We start from the raw sequence: 23601 nt of genomic DNA on the forward strand, positions 1-23601 counted from the left end.
AAAGAAATGCATTTAGGTTTTTTCCTACAGGCAGTGTTGAACTGTCAAATCAGGAAATCCATTCAGTCACTAATACTTACAAATTCCAGGCAAGATGCTAGAGATACAAGTTAAGGACATACATCCACATACATGCATAAAGTGGAGTGATTGGTATGCCAACATGTGTGTATGAATGGGGGTACGGCAACTGATTCTGTCTCCACTCACTTGATTGGACCCAGACCTTGTCCTTCAAATTGAACACACATTTCTGTCCCCAGGTACAGGAATCAAACAATGGCTGCATTAAAGAAAGGCTGCAGATGCTATTGCCTGGAGGCTCTTTGAAGGAAACCCACTATTAATTCTCAGTTCTACCCTTTGCTTTCTTTGCATAGGTGGAATTATTTCTTTGCTTTCCCAAGAACTCAGCTAACACACCTTCACCTATATGGCTTGACTCCTGTAATTGCCCCACTGGACATAACTTAGCGTCTGTCCAGTTTTGAACTCCTACTCATTTTTAACACATGGGTCATATTGAACTTCTATCACCAAGACTCACCACTGCTGAACTTCATTTGAACTTCCCTGAACCAGCTTTTCTACATCTTTCTATCTCTGCTCATGTTGTTATGTTCACTTCAGTGTCACTGAAAAACAGGTCGTGTCTTTGATATCTATTTTATTTCTTCACTTATTGTTTGATTCAGCCATTTAACTGTAAAACATCTGATGAGTATAGTCTGTGAAAACACAATGGAGGAAAATGAATTTGACCTAGATATTCCACACCAGGGTTTTAATGTGAATAAGAAGGGTTTTTTCAAATTATGGGATTGAAAACAGAATAACTGATTATTATCACCAGCAAAACATGTTACATTTGTCTACTAATCTGCAACGTAGAGATAGCTTACATCAATGTCAAGAAGGCCAGGATATATCTCCTAAAACTCAATACACACATGATGTTGTACAAAGTTGGAATTTCTTCCAAATCAATAAAGCTATCAAAATATAGTGTGTGTGCGTCTGCCTGTTAAAAATCACAAGCAATCGAAAGTGTTCCCAGGTTCTCAGTAGTCATTGATAACCTTAATTGCCACTGAAAAATCTGAGTCTTTAAAGACTCTTCTTAGGGCAAAAGGAAAGTAATTATTTGATTCAGTGTGTGTGTGTGTGTGTGTGTGTGTGTGTGTGTGTGTGTGTTATTTCATTTCAAATTGGTCTAGATAAATGTTATTCCAAGAATGACCTGGAAGTTGTGTGTTCAGTTGATAATTGGTGCCAAGCCTCTCTCCTGAAGACAGACCTATCTAAGAGAGTATGAGAGTATTCCCAGAGCAGAAGACATAACATAGCCCCCACTTCGTCCTCTGAAATTCTTTTCTCCATGACCTTCACCAGGCCCTTCTGTTAGAACCCTCACTGACCATGAACAACACAGCATATGACATATAGAGTTTCACTGTAATAGAAAAAAAAGATGTTATATTAATTCTACTTCGTGTGAAAATTTTTTGTGATGTTAGTAAAAGTATTTAATTTTCCCCAATAATCAGATTGTTGACTACCTTTTAGAGCCTTCATCCAGTAACTGATGGAAGTAGATTCAGAGATCCACAGCTAAGCACTGAGCTGAACTCCTGGAGTCCAGTTGTAGAGATGAGCAAAGGGGTCAAGATCCTGATGGAGAAACCCACAGAAACAGCTGACCGAAGCAAATGGGAGTTCACTGACTACAGACTAACAGCTGGGGAACATGCACAAGTCTCAACTAGGCCCTGAATGTGGGTAACAGTTAGGAGACTTGGGCAGTTTATCGGACTGTTGGCAGGAGAACCAGTATTTATTCCTAGTGCATGAACTGGCTTTTTGGAACCCATTCCCTAAGGGATACCTTACTCAGTCTAGACACAGCCAAGGCCCTAGAAGTGCCTTGGTCCTGCCCCTAATGATGTGACAGACTTTGTTGATTTCCCATGGGAGGCCTCATCCTCTTTGAGAGATGAGCGTGAGATGTTGGGGCAAGTAGGAGGACAGGAGGGAGAGTGAACTGGGATTCATATGTAAAATAGATTTTTTTTTAAATATTTCATTTGTTATTAACAAAATATAACCTTTAGCCCCTCCCTCAGTTCTTCCCTCCCTCCAAATGGACAGATTATTCTGTAAGGAAGATGCCTCCCAAGGCTCACTGCTCTTGATGGCATCTTTTCACTGTCCACCATGCTTTCCTTCCTCAGAGGAGTCATTCAGATGTTGCTCTCAGTTATCGCATGATGTCTCTGGAGTTTCTGCATTATCCCATAATGCCTCTGGAGTAAAAGATTGATTTTTCTATTCAGTATGTACAGTTCCTGCTATATATATTTTTATGTTCATGATCCATATAAAGTTTCCTAAAAAAATAAAAATGTAAAATAATAGAATAAAAGTGAAACTCACTAAAACCCTTCATAATGCAATAGCTTTAAAGCATATGTCAAGTAGTTTCTTCATAATTTTCAATTCTTTTTTGAACTCTTAATGATTTTGAATCTCTCATTTTTTAGTAAATATCCTTTGTTTTGACCCACATTTCTAAAGAGTCAGTTCCATTATTTCCCTTTCCTTCTTGATGGGAGATGTCATTCTGTAAATATGTTTCTCATACTGGTTAATGAATAAAGCACTGTTGGCCAATAGGAAAGCAAGAGAGGAGGGACTAGGAGACAAGGAGGAAAGAGGAAGGAGGAAGGAGGAAGATGGAGAGTCTGGAGAGAGCAGGACACCAGCCAGCTCTCCGGTAAGATAAGACCATGTGGAAATACATAAATTAACAGAAATGGGCTAATACTTAAGACAGAGCTAGCCGATAAGAAACAAGTAACTGACCAGCAACATTATATCAAATACAGAGTCTCGGTGTGTTAATTGGGGCTGGCATGGCGGCGGGACAATACCAGCGGCGGGAGGGAAAACCTTACTACTTACACCTTCTATCAGAATTATTAGTATTACCTTAACCAGTGATCCTTTCCTAGCTCCTTCTGCATGCCACCTTAAATGTTTTGTGAGATTTAATGTATTTCCAGACAATATAATTTGCAGCCCATTTCACCAGGAAAGCATGAGTGGAAGTCTGTGCCCCAATGCCAGTAACCACACTCTGGCACTCTCTTCCTGCAGGATCCCTCACAGACCATGTGTGACACAGCACTGTTATTCATATCAAGGGCAGTCATGTTAAGACACAGAATGAAGTCCTATTCTTCCCTTTTGATGAGAAAACAAACATAAATAGAAGCTCAATATTTCCTTGCTCTACTGACAAAGGATCAGATCGTGTTACTCTCCAAACGTGTGTGGAGCATCTCAACTTGGAGTGCTCTTGATGGGATCAAAGAACGTCAAGAGGCAGAGAGCTGATGAATTCGTGAAAGGGATATAGATGACTTCATCTGGCATGATTGTAGAGGGCTGTGTGAGAGAAAGCAATAATAGTATCATTAAAAAATAAAAATGAGGATAACATTGGTAGGGAATTGAGTAAGTGAAAGAAGGGCTTTTAGAGAGTTATGAAGATGTGGCAGAAGCTGAAAACACATGAGAAAAAGGAAGTAAATGTCACAGGGCCTAAATCATGTGACCACCAAGATATCCAGCATGTTTGTGCTTATCTTTGGAGGGCCAAATGGCATTGTGACAAGACATGCTGAACTCACACATGTAGCACTGCAAAGTTTCTGGACCAGGACCCCGTGACCTCACTTCTCATGGCATGAGAGGGATAAGCAGCCGTGTCTGAGCTTGGTTTGGGTTTTCAACACAAATCTAGGACACAGCACAGCAATGCACTCCATGGTGCCCAAAGAGGAACAAGCCTGGGGGCTACAGAACTTGGGAGCATATACAAATGGGAAATAGGTAATTAGAAGCAGGACCTCAAAGCAAGTTGGTGGAGTAGCAATGGAACGGAAGAGAAAAGCAGCGAGGATGTAAATCGGCAGCAGAATGGAAGGTGAGAGGGGATGGTGGCTCAGTTAGGATCACAGAGGAAACTTCTCAGAAGAGCCAGACATGAACAGGAAGCAGACACCATCCTGAGGGGGCAGCCATGAAAACATTTACCAGGAAAGCCTTCTAAGGAGCGTAGGGCTCCTAGCGATATCCCAGTGGCAGCCACAGACTTCTGGCTTTTGTGGTTGTTGTTTTCAATGTGACCACAATGCACCTTCACCTGTTTTGGTTTAGGAAACTTCCAGAATATGACTATTTTTCAGAGAAGTGTCTGTGGTTATCCTAGAGGATAAATATATAGATAAATTTAATATATAAGTAAAGTCTCTTTTTTAAAAAATATCATTTTTATTTCATGTGTATGAGTGTTTGTCTGTATATATGTACATACACCACATTCATTCAGTGACCATAGAGGCCAGAAGAAGGGATGGATTCTCTGGAACTAGAGTTGCAGACAGTATATGTGTTTGCTAGGAACAAAACCTGGGTCCTCAGGACGAGGTCACTCTCAGCTACATCAGCAGTTAGAGACCAGTTTGGGTTATATGAGACTGCTTCAAAAAGTTGGAAGGGGGCACTACAGAGATGGCGCTGTAGCTTGAACCCCACTATCAGACTCTGGGTTTTTATTATTTGTGTTGCAATCTTCCTTGCTCTCAAATAATTGGCAAGTAACAACTAGCCTAAGAGCAATAGCTGTGGTCTCCAGATGAAGGAATGGCACACAAGCAAGCAGACAGAAACCTAAAAGATTTTTCACTATCCTTCATCTCCCTGCAGTTTTCAGTCTGACCCCTGAGAAGTTAGAGAGGTTACTTCACATCTCTGTGCCTGTGGCTGATATGCATTTGTGCTTTGGTTCCGAACACTCTCATTTATTTTTTTAGCTCATTAGAGCGGAAACGGTTGTGATGCTCTCCCAGAGAGCCAGTCCTCTGGTGAAAAGCATGAAATTAGGAGGTACTGGCCATTCCTAACACCCCAGTAATCTAGCAGGCTTTCTATTTCCACATGGGCTCAAATAAAAATACAAATTTCCTATGCTCTTTGGCAAAGTAAATTTAAAAGAGGCACATCAAGAATGCTCCTAGTTAAGCAGGATGGAGATGGTACACACCTTTAATTCTAGCACTCGGGAGGCAGAGGCAGGTGCATCTCTGTATCCAAGACAGCTAAGGCTACACTGAGAAACCCTGTAAAAACCAAAATTAAACAAACAAACAAACAAACAAAATACTTTAAAAAAAGAGGAATGTGCCTAGTTTATCCACAGAGCCACAATTCCTGCTATCTGTCTCCTTTCCTAATAACATGGAGACACAGTAAAATCAGAGGCCTGTGTGACTCTTAGGTCAGGGTAGGGGTCTATAAAGGAACTGAGGGAAGGGCTTATAGAAAAGTCACATTCAGTTGTAAGTATGCCATTTGAAAAGTAAAAATTTCGGTTTGCTGAATTTTAGAGACAAACACTCACTAAACAGGCTATTGGTGCCTACCTGTCTACTGTAGGCCATGAAGTCCTGCTCTTCTTAACAAATATACGAGGCACACTGTACTATTGAGGTTTACCTCAGAAACATCCTCATTTCCAAAGGAGGGTTTTATTAACCGATGTGAGAGGTAGGCAACTTCATAAAAAAGATAAGAAAAATTAAAGGTCACTTGAGATTGGATGCATAGGTTTTGAACATAAATATTTTTTAGTTCTTTGAGAATTGCATATAGTATATTTTGATTAAACTCCTACCAGCTTCTCCTCTTAAATCCTCTAAGATCTACCCCACATCTTCACCACCCCATCTCTACCACCCCTCATATCTACCACCCCTATATCTCTACCACCCCCATTTCTACCACCCCCACAATGCTATCACCCCACATCTCTACCACCCTAACTTTGTATCCTCTTTTTTGTTATTTAATAATACTTCAAGTCTAATTTGCCATCCCTATGCTCCTGGGCGGGGGCTTTCACTAAGTCATGGTTGACCTACAGAGAGCCACACCCTTGAAGATAACTAACTCTCCCTCTCTGACAAGCCAGCAACTGATCTCAGCTACTCAGTAAGTGCTTAAGATTTTTATATTCTGAAGAAAGAAAAATCAAAGACAAAAACCTTTCCGTGGCCCATTTCACTTAACACAATGTCTCCAAGTTCCATCCATTTTGCTGCAGATGATAACAGTTGTTCCTTCTACATACTTTCATGTGGTGTTTTTCCCTAACTGCTCATCCTTTGTTAGGGGCTAGGTCGTTTCCATAGCTTCACTATTATGACTAGGGTTGCAGTAAGCATGGGCATGCAGGGATCTTTTTGATGTGTTGATTTTGTTTCCTTTGGCTACAGATGTAGAAGTGGGCAGCGGGGTCATAGAAAGCCATCCTCTCAACACACAATGATCATATGTAATGGTGCAATCTCCACCGAAACCAAATGTTTACCTATGAAGGCAGAGGCTACTTATAAAAGCTTAAGCAAGCAGGAGGTCTTAGTGTAATGGCTAAGTTATTCTGTGGGAACTGAAGACAATAAGACTCCACTGAGCCAAATCCCCCTCTTTTTTTTTAAGATCATTAATCTTCTGAGATTAACAACTGTTTAAAGTTATCCTACAAAGAACAAATAGATACAGAAAAGTTAAAATACTCAACACAACCTCATCCCACTGGGAATATAATCCCATGGCTACAGTGCCCATAGTGCCTTACAAATGCAATGGTTATGCAAAGACCAGACTTATTAGCTTATGTATGTCTGCTAACATCTCCAGAAGAAATAACTCAATCCATTCCTACCAAAACACTTGGGTACCTACCACAGTCACCTTAAAAAAATGGACAGCATTAGAATTCTAACCTTGGCAACCAAGCTCTCAAGAAAATGCACCCTTGTAATGCAGGGATTCTTTTGAAAGTTGCAGGTACCATAACAGAGTTACTTTATGTCAAACAAAATGGAGCCAGTAGACCATGATGAAAAGACCCAATGCCTCTAACAAGTGAATTCCTTAGAACTTCTGTATTACAGGAAAATACTGTATAATAATGTTTGCTGATGAGCCATCTCTAATTCCATTGTCAACAATGGTTGTTTCAAAACAGTTTCCATGAAACTTCTCCTTGTTTCCTTTTAAATGCTGACCCCAACTTCTTGACTATATACGTGATCTACAGTAGTGTGCTGAGTTCACATGCAGCTTCCTGTTATTCACAAATAAAACCCTCGTTAAAAATCAACAGTGTTTGCAGCAGGTGAGTAGAGAGTGAAACTCTGCCATGGCATTTTTTTTCTTGAGATTATGCTGGTTATTTTACCTTGGCACCTAAAATGTGACTGTGACCTGAATAAACAGGTAAGAGGAGGGGACCAGAGGGTGACACTGCCTGCCAGGAAGATGACATCATTGAGACTTGCAGTTTGGCTACCAAGCTGGGCACACCCACAAGGAAGCTGGAGACAAAAAAGGAGAGGGAGGCTGGGTTGATGTTTCATTGCAATTGGAACTGTCATCTCCCAGGAAGAGCCAGGTGGCATCTCCGGCTCACAGCCTGGTTTGCAGCAGGAGGAGGAATCCCGGATTTCATGGACATGCCTCCACTAGCGAGATGGATTGATGCCATCCTGAGGTAGTCTCACCGGCGACTCAGCGCTTCACCCAAGGAACAGCTCTCTGCCACATGTACTTCGAGGATGGGCCACATGGGTCCTCTTGCAGACACTGTGCAGGCAGACTGTGGACACAGTCCAGATGTTTAGAAGGCCGGGTCTGCTTCACATGAGGACCTCTTTGTGTGTTCTCACTGGAGGGAGGGGAAGCAGCCATGAAAGACCCCCTCAGAGAGAAAGAAAGGGGCCTGGACATTTCAACGCTGGATTCCCCATGTCCTAGGTGGATCCTGTTGCTGTCTACATTTGAGAACAATCCAAATGGCTCCTTTGAAGTTTCAAGCCCATCTAAGCAGAATTAAAAATACTCAGAACTTCAAGTTTAAAAAAGAAAAGTGTCCAAGAGCAAAGGAGGCAAGGTACTAAACTCATCCTTTTACAGAGTTCTATCCAAAACACACAGGGGAACTACTGATGGCAGCAAGACAAAGTACAAGACAGGCTGGTATGGAAAAAGGAAACAATGATGTCAGCTTTACAATTTGGAAAGGCGATGCAGCAGGCAGAGGTGTGGGTCCTACTCCAGGGCCTGCTAAGGAACACCAGCTATGGCCCAACAGTGTGACCTCATCCCTTTGGTCAGGTTGGAGCTGAAGTCCACACTGCCGCATTAGATGCTCCCTTTGCAAATCAGTGGTATCAACAGTCATGGAGTTCCTCTCAGCAGCAACCCATGTCCACTTGTGCCGTCTGTCCACTTATTTGTACTTACTTTATTTTTGATTGACAAACCATAGTTACTAATAGCACACAATGTGACAATTCCATGTGTGGCATGATCAAATCAAATAAATTAATGTAGCTATTATCTTACTTATCTTGACTTTTATGGCTAAGTATTTGAAATGCATTTTTTAAGTTCTTTTGAGATTTCTGATACATTATTTCTAACTGAGGTCTCCCTGCTGGGTGACAGATCTGAATATTTGTTCCTTCTACCTACCTGAAAGGACCCACAAATTCCTGTCCATCCTGCAGTAGCCATCACTTTATATGTATGCCTTTAACTTGGTGAGATTCTACATAAAAGTAAGGCCATGTGGTGTTTGCCTTTCAGTATTTAACTTACTCTATTTAGCACAATAATCACCAAATTCATTCATGTTGTCACAAATTACAGGAGTCCCCCTTTCTCAGATTGAATACTGCTTCATGAAATAGTTTAAATTCTTAATTTTAGACACACAATACAATATCAGTAAGTGTAGACTCATTTTTGTAGTGAGGATTGCAAGAATTTAAGCATCTTGTATCATGAATTTATACTGTGAAAAGCAACTCTCCACCTCTAGACCTTAGGACAATTGTTCTACTCTCTGCTTTTATGTTTGATTATTTTAGGTTTTTCATATATAACTATGATCAGCAGTGCTTGTCTTTTCTGTGGCTGGTTCATCCATGCTTTTGTATCTAGCAGAAATAAATACTATTCCGTGTGTGTGTGTGTGTGTGTGTGTGTGTGTGTGTGTGTGTGTGTGTGTAGATGTTTTGTTCATTCACCCATTTGTTCATGAGCCTTTAGGTTGTTTTTTTTTTTTTTTTAATCTTGGATACGGTATCTAATGCTACCATGAACCTGGAGTTTGAACATCTGAGATCATTATTTTAATTATTTTGAACAAATAATGGGAGGTAGAATTGCTAGACAATGTAATAATTTTAATTTTAGTTTTTTGGGGAATTGCCATTAATTTCCATAGCAATATCTTTATTTTAGTGCTACTTGTCATCCATAGTGTCTAAGGATCCCCATTTCTCTACACCCTCCCCAGTATTTGTTATCTTTCAGTGTTGCTGATGACAATGGTGCTAGGAATGGTAGCAGTGATGGTGACAGCCATCCCAACATGTATGAGGGATGACTTCTAAAGTTTGCCATATATATTTCTTTAAGAAGTCACGATAGTTCAGAATTGAACTGTATATTAATAGTCCTCATTTAAAAAGCCAATCCAAAGTCAATATTTACAGTGACAATGTGGAGACCACCAGGTAGATACCAAAGTGTGGAAATAAGATCTTGAGAATTAGGGTCACAACGCTTAAGTTCAAACCCTGCCGTTTAATTATGGTGTCTTATGTGGCAAGGTGTGTGTGTGTGTGTGTGTGTGTGTGTGTGTGTGTGTGTGTGTGTGTGTGTGTGTTGCAAGTTGCAAGTACTTGAGTGTTTGTGGGGTATATGTGTGCTTGTTTGGAGGCAGACCCAGGACATCCAGTGTCTTCCACCACCCTTTGCCTTACTGCCTTGAGAAAGGGTCTCGCTGACCTGCTTTGGCTAGGCTGGCTGGCTAGCACAATCTCAGGACTTGGATCCCCAGAACTAGGTTAGCAGCCACCCAGTCGTGCCCACTAGGCCTTCTCTCCAGCCCTGGAAGTCACAGTTTCACCGATCCTCTGTCACAGACAGATTGCAAGAATTAGATAACATGGCAGGGTATTTGTGGAAACTATGAGACACTATAAAAGTAAAAGAACATGTAAACATGATAGTATTTGACATGCTAAAGCAAAGCATGGGTGGCTTTGGAATGAAGTACACTTTCCTCGGTTTCTCCAGAAAGCTGTGTGATGAGTTTAGGAAAACTACCTGGGATGTTCACTACCAAGTACAAGAACAAGAGACTGTTGTTGTTAGTAGGCCTAAAGGAGATGTCAAGGGGCAGTGACTGGAAGCCACCACTCCTCAGTGGACATTGGGAAGGAACAAAGCCCTCCTTCACTCTTGCTGATGCCTCCTGCTGGCCAAACCAGCAATAGAGCAGGAGGAGAACTTGTATATTACCCCTGTCCATGAAAGGGAGCCTTTTTGGATCCAGAGTAAGATGGGAAGATAGATTTGATAGGCAATAAAATAGTCGCCTCTCTACTTTTGTCCTTCAGCATCTGCTCCTTTTATCCTTTGGATTAAAAAACAAATGTGATCTCAACACAGGTAACACAGTAACCTCTCAGTTTGTGGTCACTCTGAATAAACCAAGCCTGATTGCTCCCTGAAACACACACTACCGGTCAGTGTTTATTAGCTTCATAATAAGTAGAAGAGGACACATCCCCTGCATGTGTAATGATAATTACCCCTCTTCTGTCACGTGGACATGTGATATCCCAACAGTGTAGTTCTCCAGGGTTACTGCATCTCCCTTGTTCATATCTCATATAGGACCATTGTGTGCATGTTCAACAGGAGATTGATTTTGTGTCCTTGTCACAGGATTTTTTTTTACAGTTTTATATTTAAAATTATATCTGATAGTACGTATTTGCTTCTATTAATGTCATTCACCTCTGGGGTGTTTACTACATGTACATTTTACAAAATTATGGGTAGCTTTGAACTTACATGTAATCATCTTTTTAATTCTTTCCCAATGATGCCCCTTTCTCTCTACCTATGTCCTTCTGAAGTGTCCCTTATTATTCCACATTTTCCTCTGTTCACTTAATGATTTCTAAGTTACCTTACTTTTCCCTTTGGGGGGTCACAATAAGCTTCTTTACATCTTAGGCTGCAGCAGTTATCGGGTATCAACAGATATCAGATACCCTGCATATCAGCTATTTCCATTATGATTCATAAAGTAGCAAAATTACAGTTTTGAAGAAATAACGAAATAATTTTAGTGATGGGGGTCACCAACATGAGGAACTGTATTAGAGGGTCACAGCATTAGGAAGTTTGAGAGCCTTGATTCAATCATTGCTCTTCCTTCTCTCTGATACTGTTTGAAATGTTCAGATCCTGTTTTCTAAGTCAGTTACATCGTCATAGTCATGCATTCCTATCCCTGTGTCTAATTTAAACTCCAACAGACACTCACATTATTGTTTTGTGCAGTCAGCATTTATTTACATTTCCATATATTTTCCCATTGTATTATTCCTTATTTCCTCCAGTGCGTCCATGTTTCCATCTGGAATCACTTTCTTCAGGCCTGAGGAATTGGCTCAGAGTTCCTTAGTGTGGCCTGTTTTTGACAAATTCACTCACCGTTTTTGTCTAAAACATGCATTTTACTCTCATTCTTTTTTACATTTATTAATTTAACATATATGTGAGTGTATGTATATGTGTATATTGATGTATATGTGTGTATATGTGCGTGTGTGGTATGTATATGCATGTGTGTTTGTGTGTCTGCGTATGTAAATATGTACATATATATGTGTACATATGTGTACATGAGTATGCGTGTGTACCTGTGCCACAACACTGGTATGGAAGTCAAAAGACAACTTGCGGAAGTTAGTTCTCAGCTCCTACCATATGGATAGAGAGAATCAAACCCAGGTGGTCCAGCTCAGGGCCAACCACCTTTACTCTGAGCCATCCAGGCAACCCTCACCGTCTCGTTTAATGATGTTTTTGCTGGGCATAGAATCCTAGGTTTATCATTGCTTTCCTTCAAGCTTTAAAGAGTGATGTTCAACTGCTTTCTGCCTTTTGTACTTGATGAGGTGAGTTTCCAGTGTTGTTTCTTGTTTCTTTAAAGGCAACAAGCCTGGCATGAGTCAAGCCCCACATTCAGTTCCCAGTCGTGCAAATAAGTAAATTAAAAATAAACCGATAGATGTTAAAAAGGAAAAGAAATTAAAGAAATTGCCTTCCCCTCTTACCAAATGATGTAGCAATTCTATGACTTTGAATTATATATAATTCTTTTGAGGTAATCTTGTTTGAGATTGATACATGTTTCAGTTATAATATATTCACCCAGCTCCTTTTTCTGGGCTTGTCTATCTTATTAAAATCATGCACACTTGCCTCCATTTTGTCCTTCCCTCTCTGATGTCTCAAATACAATAACCATCATCTTGCTCTTACCTGAGAATGCCAGTCATCCGAGGGTCTACAGCTGCAGCATTTCTTCTTTCTCTGTTGTCATCTGCCACTGTCACTTTGAAGTTTATTCTATTTTTTTCTCCACAAGGTGAACTAAGAATCCATAGCCACTCTGCTTGATGCTTCCTTCCCCCTGACGCCCCCCTCCTTTCCTCCATGAAACCACAGAGCAGTTTGGCTTTGTGGTAATAAGGTTGGTACTGGCTTTCTTCCTAGTACAAGACTATGGGAGAATTGACTTTGCCCTGTAGCATCTTCTGTCTTTGTTCACCTGTGTTCCATATAACGCCAGAACCCAGAAAGCATCCCACATGGAAACCCAAGGGTTTGCTGATGGCCCTATGAGTTTCCATTTTGTCATACAAGCTCCGCATAATCGCCTTGACTGTGTTTTTCTTTTCCTTAATGGATGCTCTTTGCTTGGTTAAGCCTAATCCTATGGCTTTGCCCTGAATCAACAAATGCCCTGAGAGAGAAAAACAAAACTGTCTAGACATTATCACTTGCCCTCGGAAATACGTTCATCATACTAGTACCCTGAGTCTAGTTTCTGTGATTCCTGAGTACCTGTGATCATTAATCTTGATTGACATCATATATGGTCACCTATGGGACACTCCTCTGGGCATGCCTTCAAGGGTGCTCCCAAAGAGTCTTAACTGAGGAGGCAAGACCCACCAAAAGTCAAGTGAGGCACTGGTACCCATCCCTTTCTTTCTTTCTCACAGTGGACAGTGTGACCAGCCGCTCCCACTCCTACCGCTACAGCTGGAGCCGTGCTCGCTGCCATGCTCTCCCAGCTGTGATGATCTGTACCCTCAACCCGTGGACCAAAATAGACCCTTCCCTCCCTAGGCTGCTTTCTCCAGGTAGCTTACTGCAGCAAGGAGGAAAATAACTGATGCATACTTTTAGAAACCAGAAGCTTCTGTGACTTATCCAAATTAGTATTTCAGTGAATGTATTAGCCTACCGAAACCCACTATATTCAGCTGGGAAGCAGAAACGCTGGCTAATTCAATTTTATAGACATTTCATGGTTTACTTTGGACTCACTAGCTTGTAGCTTTCTCACTGCTACACGTTCTGATTCATCATTTGTCATATGTTTTAAACAGACATTAAACCAGTACATCAGAATGCTGGAATCAAGATTCGTCATGACAAGCATTAAATCATTGAGGACAGCTACACCAATAGACAAATGAGCAGACTATAATAGAATGTCCAGAAATAAACCCATAGAGATATCCACACTTAATGTATGTATGATCAAGTGAGCATTTCAAAATGAACCACTAATAAATAGTGCTAGGGTAACTTTAAAAGACCTGAAACAATTAACCGTTTCTATGCCTTTTATATGTTATAGTAAAATAAATTTTGGTTTGTGTATAAATATATATATATATGCATATATATATATAAAATAACACAATAAAATTCTAGAAGAAATAAAAATATATGTATGTGAACACATATTTACAGAGGATGAGACACACCATGGTATAAATCAAAGCCTATATTTAATAAGAAAATATAAAACATTCACATACATAAAAAAATGTCTGAGAACCATAATAATCAAAGTCAGAACAACAATGTAAAAATTGATATATTGCTAGGCTGTGGTGGTGTACAACTCCCAGCACGTGGGAGGCAGAGATAAGAAGATCTCTGTGAGTTCAAGGCCAGCTTGGTCTACTGATGGAGTTCCAGGACAGCCAAGGCTACACAGAGAAACCCTGTCTCAAAAAAACAAATGAAACAACAACAAGAAAATCCTAACATATAACTCATACTAATCAAAGCTATAGTCCTTCACAGAAGAAATTCCACACATTAACATGACCTGTGGCAGCAACCTGTCTTAGGTACTTGTATTGCTACTGTGACAAAGTGCTCACCTGTGTCTCTGTCCCTGCCATTGCTGACAGAAGACTACAGTACAGTGGGACCAGTGAAGGAATGGATCTAGAATATTTAAAAGAGAATAATTAAAAGAAATAATCAGTAGAATTCTGACATTAAGTCATTAACTGGGGAGGGAGAGTTGATTTTTTTTTCTTTAATTATTTTCAATTATTTACATAAGGAGAATGTTGAAATTTGTTTTAATATGGAAAATATTAACTTTCTCTCTCTCTCTCTGTGTGTGTGTGTGTGTGTGTGTGTAAGTATTATTAAAACTAGAATGATCTCAAACTCACAATCTCAGCCTTCTAAACCCTAGAATGGCTGTTTTATACCACCATACCTGGAACAAACATTTTTCTCCGTTGAGTCATTGGGAAAAAACAAAAGAGGTAACACATTTAAGGCGTTTCCACGTCCCTTTCAAAGATTCTGATAACCCAGCTCTCGAGAGATTATTAAAGTCTTGTCATGCTCCCAAAGCAGGCTGCTGCTCTTCTGCCAGAGACAAACAAAGTCTCTGTTCAGACCATTGGCTTATTGAGGCTGCATATACAAAGGGATCTCTGTACAGTCCAGACATGTTCATCATAAAGAAAAGGTCGGCGCTACTATCATAATACTATCACAAAGCTTTGTTTAAAATGTTTACTGCTATGTCTGCAAGCCAGTTTTCAATTATTTGTGGAAATGACTCTAGGAAATTGGAAATAAAGTGAGAGGGGGGGCAGGAAGGGGGGACAAAATAGGTGTTATTTAATAGGCACCATTCTCTAGGAAGGAAAGGGCATGCTTTGAAAATAATCAGTTATTTGGAGCATCCAAGCTCTGAAGAGTGAAGAATTCATCTTCCTCTCATAATGAACATGGATGAAGAAACTTGGAAAAAATGCAAAAAGGGACAGGGAGATGTGGGCAGAAACTACAATAATCCTGAATTTCCCACCACGAATTTGTCAAAATTCACCATTCTACCACCTTAGGGGCTGCTCCACAGTTACAGCAACAGCAGAAAGTAGATGAAGGCCTTGTCTTTGAGGTTTGGAGCCTGATTTCACAATTAGGTGATATCCATGCTACCTCTATGGGTATAAGTCATTTGATATCCCTGACTTTCAGCATTCCCCCATCTATGTAATTAATTAATACATATACACAATAAATAAACATTAACAACAAGATTGAAGAATAATTGTGTTTACAATAGCACTAAAAACATACATGGGTGCATATAGCAAATACCTAAACAAACAAATAAATGTAAACAAATAGTTTTTGAACTAAAGATACAAATGGAACTTCAGGGATTGCTCGGTGGTTCTGAGTTCTTCCTGCTCTTCCACAGGACCCAAATTTGGTTCCCAGCACCCATGTCAGGTGGCTCACAACATCCTGTAGCTCCAGTTCCTGGGGATCTGATATCTTCTTCTGTCTTCTGTGGGTATCCACACACACACACAAAAAAAAAAAAAAACCCAAACACACACATAAATGAAAATGAACGTAACTATTTTCTTAATTAAAAGATGCAAAAACATCCTGCACTCTAGCATTTGAAGACTTCATTTGACACTTCATTTGAGTTGTCCATACTCTTGAGAGCCATCTACAGAGTCAATACAATAGCTATCAAAAAAAAAAATCTCGATTTAATTTCTGCAGAAGTATAAGAAAATCCTTCCTGAAATTTCATATGTAATCTTAAGGGACTCTGAGCAGCCAAAATATTATTTCAAAATAATCCAGTTAAATACTGCATATTCTATTGATTTTACTATGAAGTTACAACACTAAGATGCTGTGATGGTGGAAATAAAGGCACATGAACTCAGGCCAGTGGGATTAAAAGTCATGTGCATCATGAAAAGTCCAATGGTTTTTCACGAGGATGCTAGTATCACTCAGGAGAGGAAAATTGTTTCCTCAACAATTGTGTCTGGAAAACTGGATATCAATATACAAAAGAATGGAATTGGACCTTAATCTTACCCCATCTGTGAAAGTTACAAAACACTACAGCCAAGTGCTAATGCTGTACAACACTAAGAAAGAAAGCAAGATTGAACATTTGTACTGCTCCTCAGCCCAGACCGGGATGAAGATAAAGGGCCAAAGCCCCTGCCTACAAGCACATGCCTCCACAGAGCAACAAATGGGCTGTATGTCAAGTTCAGAAACACTCAGAGGGAAAGGTCCTTGTTAGAACAAAACAAACCATTGGCATGGGACAGAGATAAAGTCAACTGACACAAGTACCATTAAATTGCAAAATTGTAAGAACTAACCAAATCTGGGCGTGGGGCTCAGTTTGTAGAGCATGAATAATACAAACCCAGAGGCAGATATTGGAGTTCAAGCTGAAGATCAGAAAAGCAAAGCAGCCACTCAGTAGCTCTTATCTCTGTCAAGACTCAAATGGAGATCCTGTCTCCCCTGTGACTGGAAACTGAATCTCCCATGAGACCCTGTGCTTCTTCCTAATACACTTCTCTAGTGCTGGGATTAAAGGCGTGAGTTCTGTTACTCTTCTAGACTGATTCACTCTCATGTATCCCATGTATCTTGGACACAGAGATCCTCTGTCCCCTGAGTCCTGGGATTAAAGGTGTGTGCCATCACTGCCCAGCTTCTACCGCTAATATGGCTGATTTGAGCTCTGATGCCCAGGCAAGCTTCATTAAATTATAAACAATATATCACCACCATCACCACAAAGCAATTTACTTCATTTGCAAAAAAAAAAAAAAAAAAAAAAAAAAAAAGAAAGAAAGAAAGAAAAAAGAAAAAGAAAAAGCAGAGTTAGCGCCAAGAAAATAAACTAGATGTGGAGTCCATGCCTTTGATCTTAGCAGTCGATAGGTAAAAACAGGAAATTGGAAGATTGGAAACTCAAGGCCATTCTTGACTATATAGCTAGTTCAAAGCTAGCCTCGGCTACATGAAGCCCTGTCCCAATAAGGAGGGAGGGGAGAAGAGGAGATGGAGGGGTAATGGAATCTTGAGGGTTGTGGCTGGCAGTGGTGGAAAGACCCACAACCTTATCTGAAAAGAGGTCTAGTGAAGGGGAATGTATTAAACCATGAGACAAACCTCAACTTCCTCTCAACTCTAGATGCTTGTCAATCGCTTAGTCAGTCTGCTTAAGCAGGGCATCTACCACTGGCTCTGCTTCCACTAGACAGAGCTGAGGCAGGAGGATCACAAGTTCCCCTCTCAGCCTCTGGAACTGTTGGGATTGTAGGTCCACAGCAGCAAGGTCTGGCCAAGTTGCGAAATTTATCAAGTTTCACAGAGACCCCCCCCCCAAATGGATAAAATATGACATCATTGAACCCATCTTTTTAATAACACTACAGATAAGAAAGATTGACTGGTAGCTAATGGGTGGGGAGCAACTGCAGGCCAGGAAGCTGGGGGGACAGAGTGGGCCCAGGACACCCTAATTCACAGTTGGCTCAACAGTACAGCTACTTCTTCCTAGACTGGCTATAAAACATTTATTATGTATGATGGTCCTTTTAAGTTTTTCTAAATAGTGTATATCAGAATTATAAGCCTATTTTAGACACATACATTCTAAAAGTGATTAACTTTTGTGTTTTCTCTGAGTATTTATTTAGTTTTCAATTTGAAGAAATGACTGTTACTGTTGGCCATCTCCATACTTCTGAGAATGCCCTCAGGCCGTGTATGCTGGGGTGAGTAAGTTGAAGACTCCTTTTTCCTAGTAAAAAACAATAAACAAGGAAGAGGCCAGAGGCCTTGGGTAGTGTCTAGGGACAGGACACATGTCATCTCCGGATTTGGTGACACTGAGTGCCACAGCTTTACTTTATCTGATCCACATGTGGGAAAGGAAGCTATAGGAGACAGCCCATCTGTTCCATCTCTTGGTCCCATTTCTAAGGCATGGAACTGAGAGAAGACCTCACCGTGGAGTGAAGATATTAGTAATCTCTAAGGAAAACACAGAAAGAAGAAATGAGTGCCAGGGCAAGCTCCACAGTTCATTCTTTGCCCACTCAGTTCTGATCCGAAGAGAGGAAGGAGATGGAGTCGGTGGTGGAAACACAGGTAATCCTTGATCAGCAGGAGTTTGAATAGGACACTGTAGCTCGCAATGTTGATAAAGCCAAAGAGGCTGATTTGAGAAACTGTGGAAATCACAGGCTCTCAGCCTGGGTACCACCTTGGGGGCCTTCTCAGGCTTTCTTGCAGAGGGTTGCTGCACACCTGCATACTCTGTTTAGGATGGAAAACTCTGATCTCTGAGAAATGAGGGAAGCAAGAATAGCCTTGTGTTCTATTCATGTGAAAGTCAGAGGCCAACACTAGGTGTCTTCTTACCTCTCCTTCAAAGGAGAGTATCTCACTGAACCTGGGACTTGGCAAGTGGCTGTACTGTGTAGCCAACAAGCCCTTAGGATCTTCTTGTCTCTGGCTCCCCAGAATTAAGATACCAGATATATACTGCCATACCTAGCTTTTTACATTAGTGCCAGAGATGCAAACTCGAGGCCTCATGTTTGTGTGGTAAGAACTTTATTGAGTGAGCCTTCTGAGCAAAGTCAACGAAGGAACTCCTCCACTACAGCTTCCTGGGTACCTGAGCATAGACATCAGAAAGTTTGGGATTAGCATTCTTGCTTTTGCTTGGAATCTAAACCATTGTTTCTAACACTCATAAGTTTAGACCCAGCTTCCCTTCCTTCATCCATCTGTCAACCAGGCATTCAGCCACTCACAGAGTCCTATCTTTTCAGAAAGAGGCAGGACACGAGAGAATGATCACTCCCTTGACACTTCAACACAGCACACTCATTGCACACTGGTTGCTTTGCTGACGACTTTGCCATTGTGTCTAGAAATGCTTAGAGGGAAAGACCTGTTCTCCTTTAGTCAAAACAAAACAATCATTGGCAGGAAGCAGATGTTAAGTCCTACTCTGCCTTTGCCCAAATAGTCATCTGCTAGCTGGGACTGGGAAGACACTTAGCTTCTGCAACAGGTGTCTTTAAGCATTAAGCATAGACCTCTCTCTCTTCCTCCCTCCCTCCTTCTCTCTCTCCCTCCCTCCCTCCCTCCATCTCTCTCTCTCTCTCTCTCTCTCTCTCTCTCTCTCTCTCTCGTGTGTGTGTGTGTGTGTGTGTGTGTGTGTGTGTGTGTGTGTGTGTGGTAGTGGGGTCTACACCTAGGAATTACACTCAGGATGCACATACTAGATGGGTGTTCTACCACTTAGTTGTGCCCCCAGCCCCCTTTTATTTTTGTTTTTGAGATTAGGATCTTATTACATTGCCCAGACTGGACTTGATCTCTGCCAGCCTGGAGCTCATAATCCTCCTGCCTCGGCCTCCTGGAAATAAACAAAATGGAAGATGTGAGGTTGTAAGATCAAGTCCTAGTACCACATACATTCTTGCACATACTGCACACACACACACACACACACACACACACACACACACACACACGATAAAAATGTGTCTTACTCCTGCTAAGCCACTGTCATTAGATTTCTGGCCATCTTTTACCAAGTTACACAAAATCTGGCAATATCTCTGCCCTAGGTACCATCTACAGAAATCATCACAGTCTTTAACAGTACATGTTTTCATGATTTAAACTTAAAATGAGGAGTTCAGCAAGGTGCTTCATAGGCTTGCTATCTGAACCCTGGGGTCTGTTGAAGGATAAGAGACTGCATTGGTGAATTAAGGCCTGTGGTATGGTCTTCAGTCAGTGAGGAAGCAGCTTGAAGATCAGCATGGCCATGCCCTTTGTGGAAGTTCCCTGTAGATTTTTATTCTGCTTTGCTATCATCGTGAGATTCAAGGACCTGAAGACATAATTCTGAGACACTGATGACCCATGTGACCATCAGAGCAGGTGACTTTTCTAAGCAAATCCACAGATCTTCCTATTATTCTCCAAGTCTTGCCCTTAGAAAGGGGTATGAGTTTCTTTGGCTATACCATACTTCTCAGAGATAATTGCAGGGGCAGGACCAGTTGAAATGTGATTGAACCTAGTGTACGGGGGTAATGTATATGTGTATGTGGTATATGCACATATACCTGGTGTATGCACACATGTCTATGTGGTAGATTCATACATGTGGACATGTTCATGGATGCTAGAGAAAGACTTCAGGTGCCCTGCTGCATCACTCTTTGCCCTATTCCCTTGAAACAAGGTTTCTGACTAAACCTGGATGGAGGCTTGTGAATGGAAAGCCCCTGTGATTATCTTGTCTCTACCCCACACGACACTGAGGGTACAGACACACACAAAGTCACATTGGGCTTTTTTGAGGGTCTTGGGATCAGGTCTCAGGCTTTCATGCTTGTGTAAGCAACTCTTACCCACAAGCCATCTCTCCAGTTCCCCCCACTCAAGCTATTTCTTTCTATCACTTTCTTATCTTGCCTATGAGTAAAAATTTTTTTCAAAGATCAAACTTGGCCCAGATCCTCCCATTGTGCTTCATTTAACAAGGGCCTATGAAATTTTTGCTCTGAGTCAGACATTACAAACTTCCATGGGAGAGCATACATGTAGTTCCTGGCTTCTGGTGCTACTGCTGTGTGGTTTTGTGTGTGTGTGTGTGTGAGAGAGAGAGAGAGAGAGAAAGAGAGAGAGAGAGAGAGAGAGAGAGAGAGAATTTTATGTGTGCAAGAGTGACCTGGTCTTCCCATCACCACCTCTAGATCCTGGGATTACAGGGATGTGTCACCATGTGTCCCTATTGCTATGGAGAGACATCATAGCCTATACAACTTAGAGAAGAAAGCACTTAATTTGGCGCTTTCGTACACTTTCAGAGACTGAGTCCATAACCATCATGGTGGAGTGCATGGAGGCATGCAGGTGGGCATAGTGCTAGAGAGATAGCTAAGAGTTTCATCGTAATCTATATGTAGACAGCCAGGAGAGAGAGAGAGAGAGAGAGAGAGAGAGAGAGAGAGAGAGAGAGAGAGAGAGGGAGAGGGAGAGACAGAGACAGACAGACAGACAGACAGACAGAGCAAGAGACTGTTCTGGCATGGGCAAGGCCATACCTCTGAATCCTTCCCAAACAGTTCAACTAACTGGTGACTAACTAGTCAACTATTTGAACATATGGGGGAGGGCATTCTCATTCAACTTGACACATTATGTTTGGTTTATTGAGTAATGGGGCTTGAATTTAGGGCTTTGTGCAAGATATTCTATCATCTGAGCTAGTTCTTGGCCCTTGCCCAACAGAGAAAGAAGGTAGCAATTGTGTGGTATAGTTGGGAGAAACCTAAAGAATAGAGAAGGCTTCCAAGCAGAGAGAAGCATGAAAGCCCCACAGAAAGAATAAAGGAGCTGGGTTGCCTGTAAGTCTAAGTCCAGCATGCAGAAGTGTAGTACCATTTCTTGGGAACATTTTCGAAAGGAAGAAGTCTGGCCCAACCTCATATCCACAGGGTCAAAATCTGCATTTTAACAAGATCCCCAGGTGCAACTCATTTAACTTTGACAAACAGGGTCAAAAAGCACAGGGGTGGCTCCTTGACTACACACTGCAATCACCTGGGGATGTTTGGAAAGTTCCCATGCCTTTGTCCCTGTCCCCAAGGTGTGTGTGGTATAGACTGCAGCTCTAGCTTAGGGTTTCTAGAGCCAGGAAGTTCTAGAACACATTAAGGTGCGAGGCTCCTGTGTGTGGAGTATAACACCCCTGGCCCAGCGCAGGTGCTCAGTATCTATGAGAAGCCCTGACGGTTAGCTTTCCCTAAGCTTTCTACAGTAGTTCCCTTCCTCCATCTTGCTGCACTAGAAGGGTTACTGTCTCCAGCTGGCTGAGTCCTGGTTCCAAACCATCTGAAGAAATGAAATCAGGGAAAATTGCTCCAGAGACCCAATTCCCCTGTCATCAAGACAACTAATAACAACATTTTGTAAGTTCCCTGGAGTCCTAAGGGTTCATCTACCTAGTGCCTAGCCCCCAAGTGGGGGGGAAAAAACCCGTAGTCCCAAGTGGGCTTCATGGAAAGAAAGGCTGGATTTCAGATTTCCTTGCATGGTTGGAAAGAGACCATGCCAGAGAAAACCCTCTTCAGGGGCTGTCTGGTCACATTCTTGACTAATGAGCTTGGAACACAGTGTCCCTGCTTGGCATTAACAGGGAAGACTTGAGGGAGGGGAAGTGTGAAAAAGTACAGGGTGTGATGGAGTGGAAGCCACACTCAGCACAGATCTGTGGGGAAGCCCCCGGGTATTTCCTTCACCTGTGCCTGGTGAGAAATATGCAGCCAATGACGCGTACATAGCACAACCACAACCCAAGGCCAAGGACTATTAGTGAGTGGGGAGTGCAGTCATCTTCCCGTTGACCAACAGTGGCCTGGGGAGAACTGAGAAACAGCAAACAACTCCAGCATCCACCACAGGAGGTTGCAAAAGATTTTCAAGAGGATATGGCTGGCACATTTCCTCTCTGCTTAGCCCCCTGTTCAAGTTCTGAAAAGTCATGAGGTTGAATAAGAATGCAAATTGATTGTAGAGGAAAGGACAAGAATTTGGCACACATAAACCTTTTATGGGCTTCCTGGGCCTTCTGAGGAAAACAAAAGGTTTGGTTTCTTATTAATATAATAAGCCATATCCAAACACAAAGGCTACAACGTAAGCCCTGTAAATAGCAATAGTAACTATGGGAGGGAGGTTCCATTAAAAGGCCAATTCATCGGAATAAATAGCTTTCTAATTGGAGGCTGTGCATTCTCATGGAAAAGTTCTCAATAATGTTGCCACATTTTAGGGATCATGAAAATGCTAGTACTCCAATCTATACAGTCAGAGAATTACATGGGCCCAAAGGATGAGGAGGGGAGGCTCTAACAAAGGGAACCTTCGACACTGCTGATGGGAATGAGAACTAGGCCAGCTACCATAGAAGCAGAATGGAGGTTCCTCAAAAGAAACCAACCATGAGACACAGCTATATCACAGCATTTCTGGCAGTTTATTCAAAGGACTCCAAGTCAACATGACACAGAGATCCCTGCATGTCCCTTTTTACTACAGCACTATTCACAACAGCTAATAATTACCTTTTTTTCTCCTTAAATGCTCATCCTCTCCTCTTGATGCATTTTAATATGGCATCTTGTTTTCTATTTTATATTTTTGAAATAGTATTTAAGAGAAAAAGTACCC

Source organism: Phodopus roborovskii, unplaced genomic scaffold, assembly GCF_943737965.1.
Source record: "Phodopus roborovskii unplaced genomic scaffold, PHOROB, whole genome shotgun sequence".
NCBI classification, from domain to species: domain Eukaryota; kingdom Metazoa; phylum Chordata; class Mammalia; order Rodentia; family Cricetidae; genus Phodopus; species Phodopus roborovskii.